Raw genomic sequence first — 22,777 nt, 5'->3', positions numbered from 1 at the left:
GAAGTTGAAAAACAAGATCAGAAAAAAAAAAAAAAAAAAAACACAAGTAGAACCTGAAATGGAATTGGCGTATCTACGCACCAAAGTAAAAGACTCTGGGGTGGGGATGGGTGGGTGGGGAGAATACAGGTCCAAGAAGGATGACAGAGGACCTAGTGGGGGTTGTATTGTTATATGGGAAACTGGGGAATGTTATGCATGTGCAAACTATTGTATTTACTGTTGAATGTAAAACATTAATTCCCCAATAAAGAAATAAAAAAATAAATGCCATGAAAACAGTAAACGATGTTGATCTGATCTAGACAAAGTGTCTTTTTTATGAGCTCCACAAATATGATAGTGGGATGAGGGAAATGTGTGATTCGAGCATGTTCTCCTGATGTGGCTTATCACTACCCTGAGAACAGTAACAGGTACAATGTTAGTGTCTGCCACAAGCTGGGCTCTGGACTCACTGTAAAAGTATATCAGGCATTGTTAATGAATGTTTTCTGGGTATGGTGGACTTCTCTTTCACATATGGTTACTACACTGGTGCCTCAACTAAGAAAACTGTTATCATCAGAGCCTGAACAGCTATACAGCTATAGTGAATTCCTTCCTTCCTTCCTTCCTTCCTTCCTTCCTTCCTTCCTTCCTTCCTTCCTTCCTTCCTTCCTTCTTTCCTTTCTTTTTTTGTCTCCAGGATCATTGCTGGGACTTGGTGCCTGCACAAATCCACTGCTTCTGGCAGCCATTTTTTCCCCTTTTGTTGCCCTTGTTATTGTTGTTGTTATGTTATTGTTGTCATTGCTGTTGTTGTTGTTGGATAGGACAGAGAAAAATTCAGAGAGGAGGGGAAGACAGAGAGGGGGAAAGATAGACACCTGCAGACCTGCTTTACCACTTGTGAAGTGACCCCCCCTATAGGTGGGGAGCTGGGGGCTCAAATCAGGATCCTTAAGCTGGTCCTTGTTCTTCGAGCCATGTGCACTTAACCTGTTATGCTACCACCCGGCCCCTGTGAATTTCTAATTATGTAAAAATTCTATTAATTATATGGCCATAAAATTCTTATTTATTTATTTTATTTCCTCTTTTGTTTCTCCTGTTGTTTTTCATTGTTGTAGTAGTTATTATTGTTGTTATTAATGTCGTTGTTGGATAGGACAGAGAGAAATGTAGAGAGGAGGTGAAAACAGAGAGAGGGAGAGAAAGACAGACACCTGCAGACCTGCTTCACCGCTTGTGAAGCGACTCCCGTGAAAGTGGGGAGCCGGGGGCTTGAACCAGGATCCTTACACGGGTCCTTGTGCTTTGTGCCACGTGTGCTTAGCCCGCTGTGCTACCTCCGGACTCCTGGCCATAAAAATTCTATTGCAAAAGAATTTAGAATGTGAAGCTTGTGACTAGTTGCTATAATTATAAATGTCATTAAATGTAATTTTTTTCATTATTGGGGATTAATGGTTTAGAGTCAACAGTAAAATACAGTAGTTTGTACATGTATAACATTTCTCAGTTTTCCACATCCACATTCAACCCCCTCTAGGTCTTCCTCTGCCATCATGTTCCAGGATCTGAACCCTACCCCCATCCCACAGTCTTTTATTTTGGTGCAATACACCAAACCCAGTCCAAGTTCTGCTTTGTGTTTTCTGATTTTTTCAGCTTTTTAATTAGTGATTTAATAATGATCAAAAAGATTGTAGGATACATTAAATGTAAACTTATTAACAAAATGTTTAGAAATTTATTCACAAGAATGGCAAGATAGCTCATCTGATAGTGCTCCTGTTTTTTCATGCATGGAACTCATGTTCTAAGTTCAGCCCTGGTGGGGTGTCTTTCTTTCTCTCCTTCTGTCCTCTGTCTCTATTGTGATCTGAAAAGGTTGACAAGGAGTGGTGAAACCCCAATGACAAAAGATAAATGAAAGCTCATTATAAATTTATGGTCACTGCTTTTCAAACAAAATTCTATGGAATCTATTTCCCAAATTTCACATACTCAAATGACTTTTGAGACCTGGAAAGATAATGTTTAGGCCAGGGATATAAGTCAGTGGTAGTGTGCATGCTGGCATGTGTAATGTCCTAGGTTCAATACTTTGCACTAAAATATAAGGTAGCCATTAAAGGAATAAGCAGTATATTCTAAAATTTGACCACTTGTTAGGGATTTTCCATCTGCTCTGAGTATATCTCATTCTTCTTGGAATATGGATATTTCTACCTTATTATTATATTTACTAGTTTCCCCATGCTCCTTTTACCATGTTAAACTATAACTGATGTATAATGCACCATTATTTTAAATATCTGGTACATCTATCTTTTAAAATTAATTTATTACTAACGTTTTATGTGACTATTAGTTTTAGTGTTTTCTTTCTTTGTCATTCTCAGGGCTTTACCTCTCCAGCATAACTTTTTTTTTTTTTCAGTTATATATAGAGAGGCAGAGAGAGAGAAGGAAACCATAGGACATAGCAACCATGCAAACATCAAAGCAGCACACTATCCAAGTTAGCTATTTTCTTTCTTCCTTCCTTCCTTTTTTTTACTTCCAGGGTTATGGCTAGGGCTTGGTGTGCTGGTGTGTGCACTATGAATCCACTGCTCCTGTCGGCCATCTTTTCCATTTGTTGTTATTGTTAGATAGGACAGAGAGAAATTGAGAGAGGGGAAGACAGACATGGGGAGAGAGAAAGATAAACAGCTGCAGGCCGGGTGCTTCACCTCTTGTGAGGCAGGCCCCCTGCAGGTGGGGAGCCAGGGACTCCAACTAGATCCTTGCTCTTTGTACTGTGTAATTAACTCAGTACGCCACTGCTCTGCTCCCTGGAATTAGCTGTTTACTTGGCCCTCATGTTCATTTTAACAAATAAGTTCAAGTCAAGAAGCATAACAAAATGGATTCTAAAAGAAGAAATTTTCAGGAGTCGGGCGGTAGCCCAGCGGGTGAAGCGCAGGTGGCACAAAGTGCAAGGACCTGTGTAAAGATCTTGGGTTCGAGCCCCCAGCTCCCCACCTGCGGGGGGGGGTTGCTTCACAAGTGGTGAACCAGGGATGCAGGTGTCTGTCTTTCTCTCCCCCTCTCTGTCTTCCATTCTTCTATCCATTTCTCTCTGTCCTATCCAGCTACAACATCAATAGCAACAACAATAATAAGTACAACAATAAAACAATAAAGGCAACAAAAGGGAATAAATAAATATTTAAAAAAGGAAGTTTCAATTGATTAAAGCCTTTTTTCTCTCATCTTTCATAGTTTTTACTTGAAATTAGGCAAATTTATATCATTTGGTTCTGTTTGATTTGAGAGGCTCCTGTAATTTCTTTTTTTCCCACTTATGAAATAAATGCACATTGTCTATGTATTATTTCCCAAAATGTAGATGATAGATATACATTTTTTCAGAGGTACATCAATAGCTCTTGCCTTCCCAGCCTGCACTGGTATTGTTTGCTATCTGTAAGTTAATTCATGCTAACCTATCTGGGACAAAAAAAAAGTCTATTAATAGTTATAATTGGGACTGGAGTTGCTTACCAACACTTTTCTTCCTATTTTCCTTGGCTGTGAGGTGTGACTCCAGGAAAGCTCTTGACAGTAACATGTGAAAGGGGCTTCTTTGGGCCCCTCTGTCTTCACAGAGATGCTAAAATTCAGTTTCCAGGGCCAGGAGAACCCAGGACACTCCAAGAATCACAATGAACTGGATCTGGGTCCCTAGATGACTGACACAGTCACAAGAGTTACCTTTTCAGAGCATGACAAAGAGATGCATTTATGTTTTTTCTAGCCACTGTATTGTTGAGTCTCTTTGCCACTTTTTCTTTTTCCTCCAGAGCATTCCTCACTTTAGCTTAAGGTGGTTCTGGGGATTGAATCTGGGGCCTTTGGTGCTTCAGGCATGAGTCTTTTTGTATAGCCATTTTGCTAACTACCCAGCCTTTATTGTGACTTTATAAAGCCTGATTCCCGCCCCCATCCCGGCTTCTACAAGATACATTAAGTTTTCTCAAAGATTTATGTACTGTGTGTGTGTGTAGAGTTTCACGCGAGAGAGGAAAGAGAGGGGGTGAGGGAGTGTGTAGCTTCATGTGAGAGAGGAAAGAGAGGGGGTGAGGGAGAGAAAGAAGTGACACCAGCACTCATGCACATGCAGATCAAACCAGGTGCTTCAGGCATACAAGTCCTGGGCTTTACCAGCTGAGTTAACAAATCAGGTATTGTTGAGGTTTTACTTTAGCTCCAAGTATATTGAGATCTTCTTCTTCTTCTTCTAGCGTTTGCCCTTCTTCCGTAGCCAGTTGAGATGAAGTGAATCAACTGCTCCATGTATTTCACTGTTCCTGTGGTAGGTGCTAAACTCTGTCCCGTTCTGGGGGCTCTGAAAAATCTCTGTGGTTTCATTCCTGCTTAATTTGTTGGAAAACTTGCATCTTCAACTACCTAAGCTTGCTGCATATATTTTAGGTAATCACACTACTGAAATAGCGAACTGAATTCCTTCATAAATTCCTACGTGCGATGATATGGCCCAAAATGAATACTAAAACAGTTACTTCCCTCCCCCCACCACTTGTGAAGGGGGAGCAGTCTTTGGATTGACAGGGAATCCATTCCTAAAACCCTCTGGGAGAGAGGGGTTCATTATTAGGCAGAGTATTTACTGCCAAAATTGGCAGAGGGGAGAAAAAAAAAAAAAGAGAGGGGCCAGAGCTTTGAGCATACACGCTTTCTCGGTTCAGAGCCGCGTTTTCCTTCAGCTAGGGAGACTGAGCGGCAGAGAGGGAGAGACGCCACAGCACCAGAGCATCCTGCTCGCCCACAGCGCTTCCCACGTGATGGCGCAGGTAAGCTACCCCATGAGCCACTGCTCCATACCTGACCTGAGACACTTTGGAAGGTGAAATGAGGAGCTGTGGACAACTGCATGCAGAAAACTGGGAAAATATGCCCCCCCCTTTTTTTTTTTTTTAAATCAAAGAAATTGGCGTGTGAGGGGGATAAGACAGCCGCAGAGCACAGGAAGGAGTTGGATACCTGAGATCCAGCACCAGCGTATGCCAAAGCTGAGCAGTACTTTGGTCTCTCACGTACAGAAATTCAGTTTTTATTTGTCTTTGTCCCCAGAGTTACAGCTGGGGCTGTGTGCGTGTGTGCACACTGTTTCTTCTCCCGGAAGAACCCCATAGACAGACAGACAGATACAGATAGACAGGCGGATGGAGCCACCACAACACCCTCCGCACTAGCGATGCTTGCTTCTCATGACCCTGTGCTCCTGGTTCAGGGAAGGCGTGCACTCTACCGAGTGAGCTCCCTCCTAGCCCCTATTTTATTTTAAACTCCATTGCTCAGCTCTGGCTCAGGTGGCGGTGCCCGGGACTGAACTCCTGTATCAAAGTCTGTCTCAGTGCCAAAATGGCGTCTCTCTGTCTGGCCTTCAAAAGAACAAATCTACCAGCCAAGGAATCCGAATGAGTCACAGAAAAAACGAACTGAGGTCTATCTGCCCCTCTCGTGAAAATGTAGCTTCAGGTCCGCACGCACCATGCAGGCAACCCCCCAATTCTTGCCACCGAGCAGCAGAGCTCAGGACAAGCCTCGGGAGGCAAATGCAAAGGATTGTTTGGGAAGGGCCCTTCAGGCGTCAGCCCGGGAACTGGCCCAGACGCAGACGCGCACACAGCCAGGCCCACCTGGCACCCCTCTGCAGGCTCTGCTTCTGCACCGAGCCCAGTCTCGCCGGCGGCTGTGCTTTCCAGCGGTGCTGTCGTAAATGGGGCCGCCGCTGTCGCAAATGGGGCCGCCACTGTCGTAAAAGGGCGCGCCAGAGGCGCTGGGACCGTCTGCGTCTGTCCTCGAGGCCGGCGCCGAGGGAGCCTTTCCCGCAGCCCCTCACCGCAACTCCTGCCACGTGTAAGGAGCTGGGTCGCGTGTCCCCACGTGTGTGTCTGCTCCCACCAAGGGCTCCCCCTTCCGGGGCCCTGAGGTGCCACCATGGCCTCGGGGCCCACCCGCTTCTCTGTGGGCGACACTCGGGAACCTCCTGGCTTCTCCACACACAGCCACGAGGAGGGGATGAGTGGGAACCCCATTTTCTCTAAATCATTAGGATTTTTATTATTTTTGCTTCCAGGCTTATCGCTGGGTCCGTGCCTGCACCACGAATCCAGCGCTCCTGGAGGCCATGTTTTTTCCATGGTTGATGTTATTGTTGTTGTTGGATAGGGTTAGAGAAGAGGGGAAGACATGCTACTTCTGACTGGAGGTACTGAACACGTGTAACTGAGCTAGCCGGTAAACTCTTTTTTTCAAAAAATTAATTTTATTTTGTTTATTTTCCCCTTTGTTGTCCTTGTTATCTTTTTATTGTTGCTGTAGTTATTATTGTTGTTATTGATGTCGTCGTTGTTGGCTAGGACAGAGAGAAATGGAGGGAGGAGGGGTAGACAGAGAGGGGGAGAGAAAGACAGACACCTGCAGACCTGCTTCACCGCCTGTGAAGCGACTCCCCTGCAGGTGGGGAGCCGGGGGCTCGAACCGGGATCCTGACGCCGGTCCCTGCGCTTCGCGCCACGTGCGGTTAACCCGCTGCGCCATAGGCAGCTATGAGAGGGAAGGGATGAGGAAGACAGAGAGAGAGAGAGAGAGGACGGGAGCCCTGCTCCACCGTTCCTGAAGCTTCCCTGCTACGGGTGGGGACTGTGGCCTCCAATCCGGTTTCTTGTGCGTGGTCACGGTGCGCTTAGCCGGCCGCTCTCGTTTTGGTTTTGTGCGGGAATGGGACCGGGGTCTCCTGTAGGCTTTCACCACTGAGCCACCTGCCAGGCCTGGCCACTCAGTGCTTCTGTTGTTGTTATTGTTATTATTATTACCATCATTATCATTTAATTTTTTCTATTTTTTTTGTGTTTGTTAGTGTGTGTGTGTGTGTGTTAGTGTGTGTGTGTTAGTGTGTGTGTGTGTTAGTGTTAGTGTGTGTTAGTGTGTGTTAGTGTGTGTGTGTTAGTGTGTGTGTTAGTGTGTGTGTGTTAGTGTGTGTTAGTGTGTGTGTGTTAGTGTGTGTTAGTGTGTGTGTTAGTGTGTGTGTTAGTGTGTGTGTTAGTGTGTGTTAGTGTGTGTGTTAGTGTGTGTGTTAGTGTGTGTGTGTTAGTGTGTGTTAGTGTGTGTGTTAGTGTGTGTGTGTTAGTGTGTGTGTTAGTTTGTGTGTGTGTGTTAGTGTGTGTGTTAGTGTGTGTGTGTGTTAGTGTGTGTGTGTGTGTGGGACACAGAGCCATGAAGAAACATGCACTCTACCTGGTGAACTATCCCTCAGGTCCTTTTTTTTTTTTTTTTTTTGTATGTTTTTGTTAGCAATTTAACATTGTTTTCAAAAATTTATCAGGTTTTAGGATTATTTTAATACCCATACATGATTCATGAGTTCTCCAAAGTTCTGTGCCATCTCCTCTCAACCTGAGTTCTCAGTCTTAATTTAATTAACTAATTAATTAATTAATTAATTAATTTCATTGCCACCAGGGTTATTGCTGGGGCTCAGTGCCTGCACTACAAACCCACCACTCCTGGAGGCCATTTTTCCCTTTTTTATTTTTTCCTTTCTATTTTTATTAGACAGGACTGATAGAAATTGAGAAGGGAGGGACAGAGTGGGGGAGAGAGAGACACCTGCAAACCTGTTTCAGTGGGGGTTGTCTTGTTATGTGGAACACTGAGAAATGTTATACATGTACAAACTATTGTATTTACTGTCGACTGTAAAACATTAATCCCCAATAAAAAATTAAAAAATTAATAGTTTATATAAGAAAGACTGCCAATGAATCCTAGAAATAAATAAATTACCCACACAAATAACAGGTGCTAATATTTATAGTTAGGTCCTTCTTTTCACTACCTACTTTTCTGTTTTGCCTTTCTCCCTCACAGCTGAACTTAGTGATGCTTCCGACCTTGCTTGCAGGGAGGATCCCAGAAATGCCAGATGCTCTGAATGAAACTGCCGCTTTCTCGCTTCTCTCCTGGTAGGCTTTGTTCTCTCAGCTGCTCTTTCCTAAACAATAAGATGGACTATTTTCTAGAGCCTGTTATATTTTAAGAGGTTATAATGTTCTACATTTCATCTTTGTGACTATTCTATAAGATAGACTTAGTATTGACATTTTTGAAGAGGATGAGAGGAGATCCAGGGACTAGGAGATAGTTCATCCAGCAGAGTGCATGCCTCACTGTGTGTAAGGCACTGTATTTGAGTCCTACAGCATCACACAGAGTACCAGGGGTGTTCTGGGGAGAACTCCATGGATGATGGAGTTGTGCTGTGGTGTCTGTCCTCTATCTTTCTATTCTCCTTTCTCTAGTTCTCTCACTTTTCCCTTCTCTGTCAAAAACAAAGAATAAAAATTTGCTGGTGAGACCAGTCAGTGGTAAGTATCTTGCTTGTTCAAGGCCCCAGCACCACATGAACAAATTGAATGCTGGGGCCAGGGAGGTAGTGCACCGGACTAAGTGCACATAGTGCGAAGCGCAAGGACCGGTGCAAAGATCCCGGTTCGAGCCCCTGGCTCCCTACCTGCGGGGGGAGGGGTGGGTCGCTTCACAAATGGTGAAGCAGGTCTGCACATGTCTCTCTTTCTTCCTCTCTGTCTTCCCCGCCTCTCTCTATTCCTCTTTGTCCTATCCAACAAAAACAACAATAATAGCAACAGTGGAAAAAAGATGGCCTCCAGGAGCAGTGGATTTGTAGTGCAGGCACTGAGCCCCAGCGATAACCCTGGAGACAAAAATAAAAAAGAAAAATGAATTCTAGAGAGGATGGGGGGGTCAGGTGGTGGCACATCTGGTAAAGTACTTACACTGCAGAGCACAAGGACTTAGGTTCTAGCCCCTGGTCTCCACCTGCAGGGGGAAAGTTTCTTAAGAGTTGAAGCCTAGCTGCAGGTGTCTCTCTGCCTCTCTCCCACTCTCTTTCTTTCCCTACCTCTCTCAGTTTCTCACTGTCATTGTTCAGTAGTAAACAAAAATATTAAAAAGAGAGAGACAGAGGATTGGGCACCTCTTAAGCACATGTTACTATGCCTGAGGATCTGGGTTCAAGCCCCCAGTCTACACTGGCAGGTGGGAAGCTTCACCAGTGGTGAAGCAGTTTCAGGTGTCTCTCTTTCCCTCTATATTTCCTCTACCTCTCTCAATTTCTCTCTCTATATAAAAGTAAAGACATGAAAAAGCCAACCAACCAAACAAACAAAGGCTGCCAGGAGAAGAGGGTTCCCTGTGTAGGTACTGAGCTCCGGCAATAATCCTGGTGGCAAAAAAAAAAAAAAAAAAAAAAAAAATTGAGGTCTATATGTTATGTGACCACAAGACAGCAGCAGGCCTTTAAGTCTCTCAGATGCTGAGATTCACACTCAGGTGGCATATAGAGGAGAGAGTAAATCAAATGAACTTTTCTTTTCTTTTTCTTTTTTTAATATTTATTTTATTTATTTATTCCCTTTTGTTGCCCTTGTTGTTTTATTGTTGTAGTTATTATTGTTGTTGTCGTTGTTGGATAAGACAGAGAGAAATGGAGAGAGGAGGGGAAGACAGAGAGGGGGAGAGAAAGACAGACACCTGCAGACCTGCTTCACCGCCTGTGAAGCGACTCCCCTGCAGGTGGGGAGCCGGGATTCGAACCAGGATCCTTATGCCGGTCTTTGTGCTTTGCGCCACCTGTGCTTAACCCACTGCGCTGCAGCCCGACTCCCGAACTTTTATTTTCTGACCTGCGATTAAGAGGGTATGTGGAGAAACAGATTGATTGTTCTCAAATGAACTGGTGGAAGATTGGTGTCTAGAAGTTCTTCTCTTCAAACATGAAGATCTGGGGTAGCATTCCTGGATCAGCAGTACACAATGTACTGAGGGAGTGGTGTCATAAACACTCTGTGGGACAGGATTTTATTTTATTTTATTTTACTTTATTTTTGGCTTGGTTCAAAAATGTTATTAAGCACAATAATGTGCAAAGTATTGATAACAAAGTAGAGAGTGTAGAGTTGTAAATATTTTAGTATGCTTGCCCAAAGCAATGGCAGTTGATTTAAAATGATAAACATTGGTTAAAAAAATCAGGGGGTAGGTAGCATAATGGTTATGCAAAGAGACTCTCATGCCTGAGGTTCTGAAGTCCCAGGTTCAATCCCCCCACCACCATAAACCTGAGCTGAGCAGTGCTCTGGTAAAAAAAAAAAAAAAAATTGAGCTATCAAAGCAAATTCTTGTCAAGTTCCTTCACATTTTGACCATTGGTGATACGGAAAAAAGATAAGATAGTGTGCATTGTTAACAGAATTAGATTTTGTTCTAATGATGGGATTCCGTAAACTAATTTTCTTTCATGGATTTAAAAAAATTTTTTAAATGGGCCATAGCACACACACCTTGTAGAGCACACATTGTCATGTGTGAGGACCTGGGTTCAAGCCCTTGATTTCCACCTGCATAGGGATAAAGCAGTGCTTCAGTTCTTTCTCTCTCTCTTACTCTCAGAAAAAAAGGGAAAAGAAAAAAAAAATAGATAAGAGAGAGAGAAAAAAAAAAAAGCCACTAGGAGTGGTGGCGTTGTGCAGGCACTTCTTCTAGCGTTTGTCCTTCTTCCGCAGCCAGTTAACAGCGTCAGGTTGAGCCTGATGTAAAGTTTCGAGACCTCCTTTGAATCTGGAGAGGTGGCAGTCGTTGACTATGTGGGTCATAGTCTCTCTGTAGCCACAGGGGCAGTTCGGGTCGTCTCTGACTCCCCAGCGATGGAACATAGCGCGCACCGGCCATGGCCTGTTTGATAGCGATTGAGGAGGGCCCGATCATAACGTGCTAGGTCAAAGCCAGGTTGGCGCTTGCAGGGGTCTGAGATGAGGTGTTTGTTCTTTACCTCAGCTGACTGCCAACTCTGTTTCCAAGAGTCTGAAACAGAGAAGTTCAGTGTAGGCGTAGGGGACCAGATTGGGTGACGAGACGTCAAGCGTCGGACAGGATGGGTGAAGATATCCGCGTATATTGGCAGGTCCGGTCAAGCGTAGACATGGGAAATGAACTTAGATGATGCCGCATCCCGACGAATATCTGGCGGGGCGATGTTGCTAAGAACTGGCAGCCATGGAACCGGGGTGGAACGGATGGTTCCAGAAATTATCCTCATGGAGGAATATAATTTGGAATATAATTTGCAGGCACTGAGCTCCAGAGATAATCCTGGTATTGGGAGGAAAAAAATATCCATATATTGGGGGTTGGGCGGTAGCACAGCGGGTTGGGCACACATGGTGAAAAGCACAGGGACTAGTTTAAGTATTCTGGTTCAAGCCCCCGACTGTCTATCTTTCTCTCCCCTCGTTGTCTTCCCCTCCTCTATTTCTCTCTGTCCTATCCAGCAAAAACGACAACAGTAATAATAACCACAACGATAAAAAAACAAAAACAAGGGCAACAAAAAAGGGGGAAAAATAGCCTCCAGGAGTAGTGGATTTATAGTGCAAGCACCAAGCCTCAGCAATAACCCTGGAGGCAAATATAAATGCATGTATCACCCCTGAGTACTTTTTACTTTTCCTTGCTCACCTTGTTCTAGTTTTTTGTGTTGTTTTAAGGTGGTCCATCTGGAAGTTTTGTGTAGAATAATGTGTCCTGCTTTTTTTCTGCTGTGTATTCATAGCCACAGTGTGAGCCCTGTGTTCTGACCAGTAGACTAAAGAAGTGGTTTAAATGAATCTGGAGGGAAGTCTGTCAAGGTGGTTGGCATTGATGATAATGATGACAGTTGGTCCCCTATTCTACTCTACTCTACTCTACTCTACTCTACTCTACTCTACTCTACTCTACTCTACTCTACTCTACTCTACTCATAATAGATAAATTTTGTTTTCTCTGCAACACAGTCCTAAGACAGTCTAAGTCCTGGAGGAATAAACTTTTGTTTCTTGTGCTCTTATGGTCCACAATAGAACTGGGAAGAAAGGATAGAATTTCCCTTTTGTGACTCCATCAGAGGTACTGACTTCTAATATGCAACACAGCTATGGCAGATGAGATAATAAAAAATATTCTGATTAATATTCCTCTATTATTTGAGTGCACACCTCTGCTAAGCCTTTTGCAATTTAATTGTTTTTAAGATATACATATCTTCCAGGAAAACTTGCTTGCCTGTGGTGTTACTGCAAATGTGTGATTATAAACTAGATTATCTGTACCTTGTGCGAGGACCCAGGATCAAATTCATATTACCACGTGGGCGCAACAGGCGAATGTGAGACTTCACAAGTGGTGAAGGAGCGATGTTGTGTCTCCCCTTCTCTTTCTGTCTCTCTGCCTCTATGTATTCTCATGTCCTACCTGAAAAAATAAAAAAGGAGGTGGGAGTCCTACAACAGTTGTGGAATCATGTAGGCATGAAGGCACAGCAAATATTTGGTGGAAAAAAAAATCCTGTAGATCAAAGAATGCTCTATGCAAGCAAGATGATGATGATCTTGTCCTGCTCTTAAGGAAATGGTGACTCAGATTTGTTTAATTATTTACCTAAGATCATTCAAACCAGTAAGTATTTAACCAGGCTTTCTGGCAACAAAGTTATTGCCTTTCCTGTTACATGCTATTGTATGAGCCAGGATTTTTATACATCTAGACATCTTCTAAATGAGTGGAAGGGCTTTGATGTAAAGTTTTGTTTATAGTAAAATAGTTCTTTTAGGAATTGTATTTTAAAATAACATATCTTACACAAATTCCATCTGTATCTCTTATCTAAATTCAACTTTTGTAAAATTTGAAAATTTTGTAAAATTTGAAAATATGTCTATAGCAACAATACTGTTGTTTTCATAAAGTATATAGTGTATATAGTATAAAGTATATAGTATATAAAATATATTTGTAATATGTCCCTTTGTGGCTTTCTAAAATGACATTAAGTATGGAATAACTTAAATCACACAGCACTAACTTTTGTCTAAACACTAGAAGAAAATCCATTCAGCTATTTCTTTTTTGTCCTGGGTTTTCACTGCCCTGGGCCAACTTTTTCAGGTAAGCAGAGACACACAGAACCATATAGGAACACATGGGAACCACAGCATCAAAACTTTATCCCCCCTTCCCTGTGTATGTGCCTGTGATTTTACTTACTTACTTATTTATTTTTTACCAGAGCACTTCTCAGCTCTGGCTAATGGTGGTACTGTGAATTGAACTTGGGACCTCAGAGCTTCAGACACAAAAGTCTTGTGTAACCACTATGCTATTTCTCAGCACCTCCATGACATTTTAATTATCTTGATTTTTTTTTCAGTATAAACTTACATTTTTACATGAACTTTATGTTTCTTTCTTTTTTTTTAGAAGGTATCATCAAGCATTCTAAACTAAGAATCAAATAGAACTGATAGCTTCTCAAGTGATAGAAATACAGGAACATATATGACATTATCATTGTGACTTTTTGCTGAATGTTCAGAAAAATTATATCTACATTCATATAAGAAAATTTTCTTCTCTCTTTACAATGAGACTTGAAAAATAGGTTACTGATACTCTGATTTCTTCAGCCCATCATGGTATTTTTTGGAGCATTACCTGATCAAGAAATTAAAATACTGTTATATTTCAGTGATACACACACACACACACACACACACACACACATTCTAAGTATATTCAGACTGATGCCTGATTTGCTTAGTGAATAATTGAGAATTAAAAAGTCAATACATTAGCATCTGGACCAAATCTAGAGAGCAAAACAGACAGGTCCTTACTGGGAGTGATTTTTTTTAAAAAAATTTTTTTTGTTTATTTATTTTCCTTTTTGTTGCTCTTGTTTAACATTGTTGTGGTTATTGATGTCGTTGTTGTTGGACAGGACAGAGAGAAATGGAGAGAGGAGGGGAAGATAGAGACAGGGAGAGAAAGACAGACACCTGCAGACCTGCTTCACCACTTGTGAAGTGACTCTCCTGCAGGTGGGGAGCCGGGGGCTCCAACCAGGATCTTTACAATGGTCCTTGCGCTTTGCGCCACGTGCACTTAACCCGCTGCGCCATCGCCCAACTCACTGGGAGTGTTTTAAAGACACCTTCACCCCAACTCCAGTCTCATTGCTTTGTGCCTTCATCTCATCTTTTGTGGTCACAAAATGTGGTTACATTACATGTATGAAATTATAGTTGTGTGTCCATCTGAAATTGGAAGGGGAAGTGTGTTGTTGATATATCCTAAAGATAACGGACCCAAAGACACTTGAAAGGTGTGCACAATGACTTAGATTGCTGATAAAAGTGAGAGTCAATCACTCTGGTATTCATACAAGTAAAGTGGCACTGCCCATCTAGTTATCTCCAGTTTGGGGGGGCTTATTTGCTAGCCTGTGTATTAGTGACCAAGCTGAGAGATGCCAAGCTGAGAGATCATTGGTCATCCAAGTCCTGTGAAAAAGTTGCAGAGTTTGGGGTACTCATGGGGGTACTCATTTGGAGATCCATTTTAAATCCCTTTTGAAAAAGTATCACTAAGGCTCTCTGGTTTCCAACCTGACCTACCTCTTCCTCACCCCCTCCACATACTTTAAATGATTCAGTATATTTTTTAACATTCATGTTTTCAATCTCCCAAATCTTAGAACAGTCCATTGGATTGACTTTAGTTGCACATGCTAGAACTGAGTACTTAAGAGTAGTGGTAGGGTCCTATACTACAAAAAGCCCTTGGTGAGAATCAAAAGACTGAGTGTGGGTGAAGGATAGGTCCCTCAAAATATTTATTTTCACTTAGATTATGATACTGGCCTGGAAAAACACGAGAGCACCCATGCTGTCTATCTGAAAAGTCCACTGTATGTGGTGGTGGGGAGTTAGTTGAGTTGGAGAACAGTTCAGCCTTAAACAGCACAGGTTTGAACTACAGGGGTCTACTTAAATACACATTTCCCCCCACCCAATAAGTTCAGTTTATCTTTACTATCTGGATTGAGTCTGAATTCTATATCCCCCAACCCCTGTGCCCCAATAAAACACATACTCAGCATGGGCTTCAACTTACAACCCTGCAATTGAGAATGTCATGCTCTACCAACTGAGCAGTAGAGTTGAACACCAGGTCAAGGTAATACCAGCAGATGGGCATCAGCCTCAACTAGGAGCTTGTCATAAATGCAGCTTCTGAGGCCCCACTCAGACCCACTGGATTAGAAACTTAATGAGTAAGGCCCAATAATGTTGGCTATCAATAATCAAGGAGATTCTGGTGCATGGTCAAATTTGAGATTTGCAGCTTCAGGCTGGAGAGGTTGTTTTCATGGAAGAAGCACAAAAAGCGATAAACTTGGACATAAACTCTGGTTCAGCCATTGACTAGTTACTTATCTTTGAGCATGGCATTAGTGCACACTAAATAGCCGTTTGGAGACTCAGTCTCATCAGTGCTTTCTTCAAATGACTGCCCTGAAGACAAAGCAAGTTAATGCATATGAAAGCATCTAGTGTAAATCTTTAAAAGCTCTATGCAAGAAGAGACTAAATGTTAGACCTCCTGTCCATTATTTTGTTTAGGTCTCAGAGGTGTTTCCACGTGGAGGATGTACCCGCCTTTATAAACATTGAATGTGGAGAACCCAGTGTTACTGAAATGCTAACATTAGCATTGTCTTCTAGGTAGATTATGAGTTAAAAACAAGCCTAACAGGCTTTTGTGCGCTGACCTGAGACTTTAATTATCCATCTATTTCTCCATTTGGTCATACTTTAAAAAATTAAACACAGTACAATTTCCTATGGGGAACTATATTCCAAGTTCTAAGAGTGTAATTTATGCATGACTTTTAAGCCATGTTCTGTTCACTAGATGTTCCTAAGCGTCTATTATATGTTTAATGTAGTCCAGATAGTCAAACTCAAGGAGCCTGGGATTTGGAAGGTTTATAAAGTGAATGCCTTTCATTAATACTAATAATATTCTTTGTAATTAAATGCAATTCAAAGGACTTCACAGTTAGGACTTGTTTTTGGTGCTGACTTGCTAAGTTGAAACAAAAATGTCAGACATCAGGGCAGAATTAGGTTGAGTGAGGCACAGCAGGAAATAGAACTCCTAGTTTGGGCACCTGTTTGGCCATGGAGTCATTCGTGTTTTCAGGATCAAAGCAAACTGACGCCTTTGTAACTAAATCATATGATGGCTTCATTCTTAAAATTCAAGGGCAAGGATGCTCATCATTGAAACCGATCACTCACATTTTCTACCTAATAAGAAAAGTAAAAATTGTGAGAAGATATCTCAACCTTTGTTTAAGGGCAGTGACAAGTCTTTTTACAGTTTATCTGGCATGCAGATTAGTTCTGACACTAAAATGCCTCAAAATAATAAAAAATGGGCCTATCAGACAATCCAGTAATTCTTTCCCTAGTACACAAAACATTCATCCTAAGAGATCTATGCATATCTCGGTTCATCGAAGTATTATTTATAATAAGTGGAATTTGAAAACAACCCTTGTGCAACAACAGATGAGTGATTAAGGAAGTTATAATATCTACATATAAGCAATGGAAAATTACTCAGCTCTGAGAAATGAAGTTTTTTCTGTGACTTGGATGGAACTTGAAATCATGTTAAGAAGGATGAACACCATATGATGTCACTCATAGGAGGGACTTAAGAAACAAAGAAATGGAAAATGGGGGCCTGTTGAACACATGTGTTATAATATTCAAGCCCCTGGTCCCCACCTGCAGAGGGAAAGCTTTGTGAGTGGTGAAACAGTGTTGTAGGTGTCTCTCTGTTTCTCTCCCTCTCCATCTCTCCCTTCCTTCTCAAATTCTGGCTGTTTCTATCCAATAAATAAAGTTAATAAAAATAAATTAAATTGAAAGTGGTGAAAAAAAAAAGAAGAAAATACAGAGTGAGACTTCAATTAGCTATGGTCTGCTGCAGCAGACCCACGAACTCTAAAGCAAGAGGCAGGAGGAGGGTTAAAGAGGGAATGGGCACCAAGTGATTGATGGTGGAAGAAGATGAGAAGCTGATGGAGAGTGTGATGTCTGAAACCTGTTATAGGGAGACATGAAACTACACCTGTGACAACATCAGCCTTGCAAGCCAGTATTTCCCTAATAAGAGTTATCTAAAAAATAAATAAAATTGATCTTGAAAATTGAAGTGGCCATGTTCCAAGGAGACTGGTAACTTACTTGAAGCGGTGTAGAATAGTTGAGAGTAGTGCCTATGTGGATTATAACTCTGGCCTTGCTTGTTGAGTAGCATCTGTTCTTTGCCTGTCTTTATTTCTGTAAAAGGGTAAGAGCAGCAACATCCAACTTTCCCAATTCATGCTTAGAAGAAACAAATGGGATGATGCATATGAATATCTTACGTAAGAGGGTGTCAGGCAGAAGAAACTCTAGAAAGGCAACAAGTGGATTTACTTTCAACTCCAGATGGAATGGGTGTCAATACAGGGAGCAATTTTTCTAGGCATTATTTAGCCTAGAAGTTCCTCTTTCAGTAAAGGATTCTCTATCCTCTATCCCCACCTGGAGATGGTTTATATACATTTCTCAAAGGTGTTTACAGTGGTGGCTCTGCAGGTTCAATTTACATACTCATATCCACCACATTTCAGCACTGTGTGGAGCTTTTCAGCAGTCAGTGGGAACAAATTAACTAGAACAGTGAAATACAGTTGAAGAATTTGAATTATGAAAGCTGTTCGGAGCAAAACCATGCTTTCCTCTCATGACTACCCTTAACCCTCCCTAGCAGGAATCTGGAGGTTTAGACTCTGAGGGGTTGGAACAGAAGGCCTCTGGATGGGGTACTTAAGACAAATTTGTGGGTGTGAGCACTCAACCCTGTCAGCGCTTTACCAAGACCAGGGAGATTAAGTTAACTATAAACACAGCAGAATGAAGGAGCTTCTATATCTGTCCCTTCACATGACTCCCAGAACACTGGAGCCTCTTACCTCTGGGCAGGAGGTTGAAAAAACTGATCAGACTGCCACACCTGAGGCTCTGATGTCCCAGGTACAATTCCCAGCGCCACCATCAGAGCTGAGCAGTGCTCTAGTCTCTGTCTCTACCTACCTATCTCTACTTCTGTCTTCCTCATTAAAATAAAATATTAAAAAAAAAGAAAAATGAGACGGGTAGATAGCATAATGGTTATGCAAAGAGACTCTCACGCCTGAGGCTCCGATGTCCCAGGTTCAATCCCCACACCACCATAAACCAGAACTGAGTAGTGCTCTGGTTAAAACAACAACAAAACAAACAAAAAAACAGCCTAAGAAATGAACTACTGATACTGATAATCAGGGTTTTATCCCCAAAAGGGATTGTCCGTATAATCATCTCGTAATGTTCAGGGTTAACAAAGTTCATCCTATGCTCAGAATTTCCAACCAGCTCTTTCCCCTACTTGTTGTTCATGGCAAGATGGCCAGGAAGTACTAGATAACTGGGAAAATCTCTACCAGGTTAGTTTGACATAAAAAAAGCACACAAATATCAATCATTACTCAGGATATAGAGAGAAGACAGGGAGCAAAGTTGGAAAACAACAACAACAAACAAAACAAAAAAAACCAACCAACCTTCTCAAAATATTTTTTTTTAAATTATCCTTTTTTTAAAAAAATATTTATTTTATTTATTTATTCCCTTTTGTTGCCCTTGTTGTTTTATTGTTGTAGTTATTATTGTTGTTGTCATTGTTGGATAGGACAGAGAGAAATGGAGAGAGGAGGGGAAGACAGAGAGGGGGAGAGAAAGATAGACACCTGCAGACCTGCTTCACCGCCTGTGAAGCGACTCCCCTGCAGGTGGGGAGCCGGGGGCTCGAACCAAGATCCTTATGCCGGTCCTTGTGCTTTGCACCACCTGCGCTTAACCTGCTGCGCTACAGCCCGACTCCCCCTTCTTAAAATCTTAAGAATAGGAGAATATACTGCATATATGAAAAAAGGAGACTGAAAAAAATTCAGTGAACAAAAACATGTTTCTGGAAATTAAAAAATTCAGAGTAAGGGGAAATCACCCAGAAAATCGAGTAAAAAAAAAATGGAATCTAGAGTGAAAGTATAGGGTAATTAAAGAATCAATTGAGAAGATAGAATATCTGAATAATATGAGTTTTTTGAATGATAAAGGAGATAGGAAAAGGTATAAATAAAGTAACAGTTTTAAGAAATACTCAAGTTACTAAAAAGTATCTATTGAGCAGGCATCAATATTAATAAAAAATAGATTTACAACAAGACACAAATTGTGAATTTTCAAAACATTGGTGAAGTGAAAAATCTGTAGGCTCCTGGTGGATGCCCACTTCTACATTCCAGCATCCCAGTGGTGGGCTCTGAGTGGTGGGCTCAGATGATAGCCAACCTGCTCTCACCTTTATTGTCAGCACCTGGGTGGACATTGTTCCTAGCCAATCAGCTTGTGCCATGCCCAGTTTGAAACTGATAAAATGGTAGGTACTGCAGCACAAGTGTGTGCAGGTCTGGTGGGAATCATCCTGTAACCTGTTAATGTAAAGTAAAGGTAACTCCCTGCCCTCCATGTGGCCTCAGGTCTCATTCTTTGGTTACTTTTGAGCTATATTATAATGGAATTTTTTTTTAATTACATTGGTAGCAAACAGATGCATCTCTACAAGCTTCCAGAAAGAAAAATGGATCAGGTACAAAAATGACTTTTGGCTTTCAATAGCAGTATTGAAGTCAAGAAGATAATAGAGCAATCCTTTCCAAATTCTGAAGGAGAGTTATTTTCATTAAAGAATTTAAGGAAACTAATACTAAACATTTTTAGGTTTAAAAAAAAAAACAAAACATTTTCAGGCAAGCAATGCCTCCAAACCTTTATGCCTCACTCAGCCTTTCTCAGGTTCTCCTCAGTGTTAGTGTTGCTTCTGTTAATTTTCACTTCCTAATTTCTCCAAAATCATGCAGTATTTCTTATTATTTTAGTGAGACTTGGATTAAAATGTTTTGATATTGCAATGAGATACAATAAAGTGTTTCCTTGAATATCATGAATGAACAAGATTGATTCTTTAATTTCAATTGATTGAAACTAATTCAACCAATTTATTCTTTACTTTCCCTATACTTTCATTCTAGATTCCATTTCTGTTTTTTAATGTTCTTGGTGATTTCCCCTTACTCTAAATTTTTTAATTTCTGGAAACATACTTTTGTCCTCTGAATTTTTTTTTAGTCTCTTATTACTCTTTTCATATATGCACTATGCTTCCCTATTCTTCTCAGGATTTGTCTTTTTTTTTTTTTTAATGTGATATAGTCCACTGAAAAGGAGAGAATAAACCAAGACTTACAAAAGTCTGGAAATGGCAACTGTGGACTTAGTACTCAGGACTTGGATGCGAGAAGTTCCAATCCTTGGTGCTACTAATAGAGCTTTGCAGGGGTCTGGTGAATGCAAACAAATGTAAATAAATAAATAAAAAGTTAAAGATGAAACCAATGCTTACACAGTGTCCAGCTGGTTCACACTGGAGGAGTGCACTTGAGAGACAAGTTGCCTGCTGCCATCAGCAAGAACCCCCACTTCCACCTGCTTGTCCTTGAACTTATGAATAGCATGTCTGAATTTCATATTCTCTTTTTCTTAGCTTGTCTTGACCATATGCTGATGAAAAGCCTAAGTATACTGCTGTTCCACTCTGTTAGGACATTTGTTCCCTCCGACAGAACTTTTCTGTTTATGTTTACTTCTGAGAGCTCGTACGAAGTCAGGGTTTGGAAGAAGAAAATAGTAGTCCATTTAGAATGCTGAGTATCCTGTGTTCCAGTCCTGCCAAATAACCCACCTGTGGCAGCTGATCAGAGCTGGCCCAGACGCCATCACCAGAGGGCTCTCCAGAAGCACTGAGTTAAGGAGAAACCAGACTGTGAGTCCCTCAGCTTTGCTTTTCTTAGGAGCCTTTATCTAAAGAGGCAATATGCCTGATACTTCCATGACCAGGGATGTACTTATTACTGTTTTTTAAAAAATAGTTTTATTTATTTTTTATTGGCTAGAGACAGATAGAAATTGAGAGGGGGAGGAAGAGATAGACACCTGCAGACCTGCTTCACCACTTGTGAAGCTGTTCCCCTGCAGGTGGGGACCAGGGGCTCAAACCTGGGGCCTTTTGCACTATAATGTGAGCGCTTAACCAGGTGTTAAAACACTGTTACTGTTAAAACAATTACTGTGTTTTTAAAAAATATTTATCTATTTATTTAATGACAGAAAGATTACACATGTGAGCATCTTTGGCATACTGCGGCAATAGGGACTCAATCTGGGCTTTCTGGGGCCTTAGGCTTGCAAGTATGTTCTTTGAGGCTAAGCCTATCTCCCCAGCCCAAGACTTTTCAAAATGAAATAAAATATTGCGTAGGAAAATATGCCTTTGTGCTCCAACTACTATTACTTTTAATAATTATACAAGATAATGTTTTATGTTGCTGTTATGTGTCTTAGGAGTGCATTTTCATTTCTCTTTAAATGCATACCACACCTTTTCAAACTGTAGCTACTTGATAAAAAGCAAAGGAGTGCTGAATGAATGTGAGTTTCAGGAGGGAGACCAATTCTCCAGGGTGTGTGTTGGGGTGGGAGCAGGAGGCAGTTAGGGAGGCAGGCACACAGTGCACTTTAAAATGATTTGCAATGCATTTCTCAACATTGTCTAATTACTATTTTTAAAGTATACCTATGTGTTCTACACAGTCTTATCTGTGTTACAGATACCATAATAAGTGTTTGACATGAAAGCAGATCTAAAGTCCAACTGATGCTCTACCAGTCTTTGGTGTGGCTGCTGGAATAATGTTGAGTCCCATCATGAAAGATCTAAGGCAGAATTATTCAGACTGATAGAAGGGAGGAAAACTCCCCGCTACTTAGGTGTTAGGTTCTTTTAGGAAGTGTTTATTCTGATGAACAAGACCCTGCTTCTCAGGGATTGAGTCAGCAGAAACATCAAGAATTTTATATGGGCAGGGGTAAATAGCATAATGGTTATGCAAAGAGATTCTCATGCTTGAGGTTCTGAAGTTCCAGGTTCAATCCCCCGCACCACCAAAAGCCAGAGCTGAGCAGTGCTCTGGTGTTTCTCTCTGTGTCTTTCTGTCTCTGCATCTCCCTCAACAATAATAAATAAATAAATAAATAAAATACACAAAAAAGAATTATATATGTATATATTTAATTTTTTTAAATTTACCGTTAGGGTTCTCCCTGGAGCTCTGTGCCTGGTGACAAGGAGTCCATTGTTCCTGGTGACCATTCCCCCCCCTTTTTATTTTCTTCTTTACTGTTAGGACTGAGAAAAATTGAGAGGACAGGGAAAGGGAAATAGAGACACTTGCAGTACTTGCTTCACTACTCATGAAGCTTCTTTTCTGCAGGTGGGGAGTGGGGCCTAGAACCCAGTCTTGACACATGGTAATGCGTGTATTCAGCTGGGTGCATTGGCACCTGGTCCCTCTGTTACTTCTTTTCTTTTAAATTTTTATTTATTTGTTTGTTATTGGCTAGAGACAGAGAGAAATTGAGAGAGAAGGGGGAGATAGAGAGGAAGAGAGACAGAAAGACACCTGCAGACCTGCTTCACCGCCTGTGAAGCGACTCCCCTGCAGGTGGGACCCGGGGGCTCGAACCCCGGGATCCTAACCGGTCCTTGTGCTTTGCGCCACCCTCTGTTACTTCTTTACCAGTGGCTGAATTGTGCCTTAGCT

This window comes from Erinaceus europaeus, chromosome 20 (assembly GCF_950295315.1).
Source record: "Erinaceus europaeus chromosome 20, mEriEur2.1, whole genome shotgun sequence".
NCBI classification, from domain to species: domain Eukaryota; kingdom Metazoa; phylum Chordata; class Mammalia; order Eulipotyphla; family Erinaceidae; genus Erinaceus; species Erinaceus europaeus.
This window is presented reverse-complemented; position numbering follows the sequence as displayed.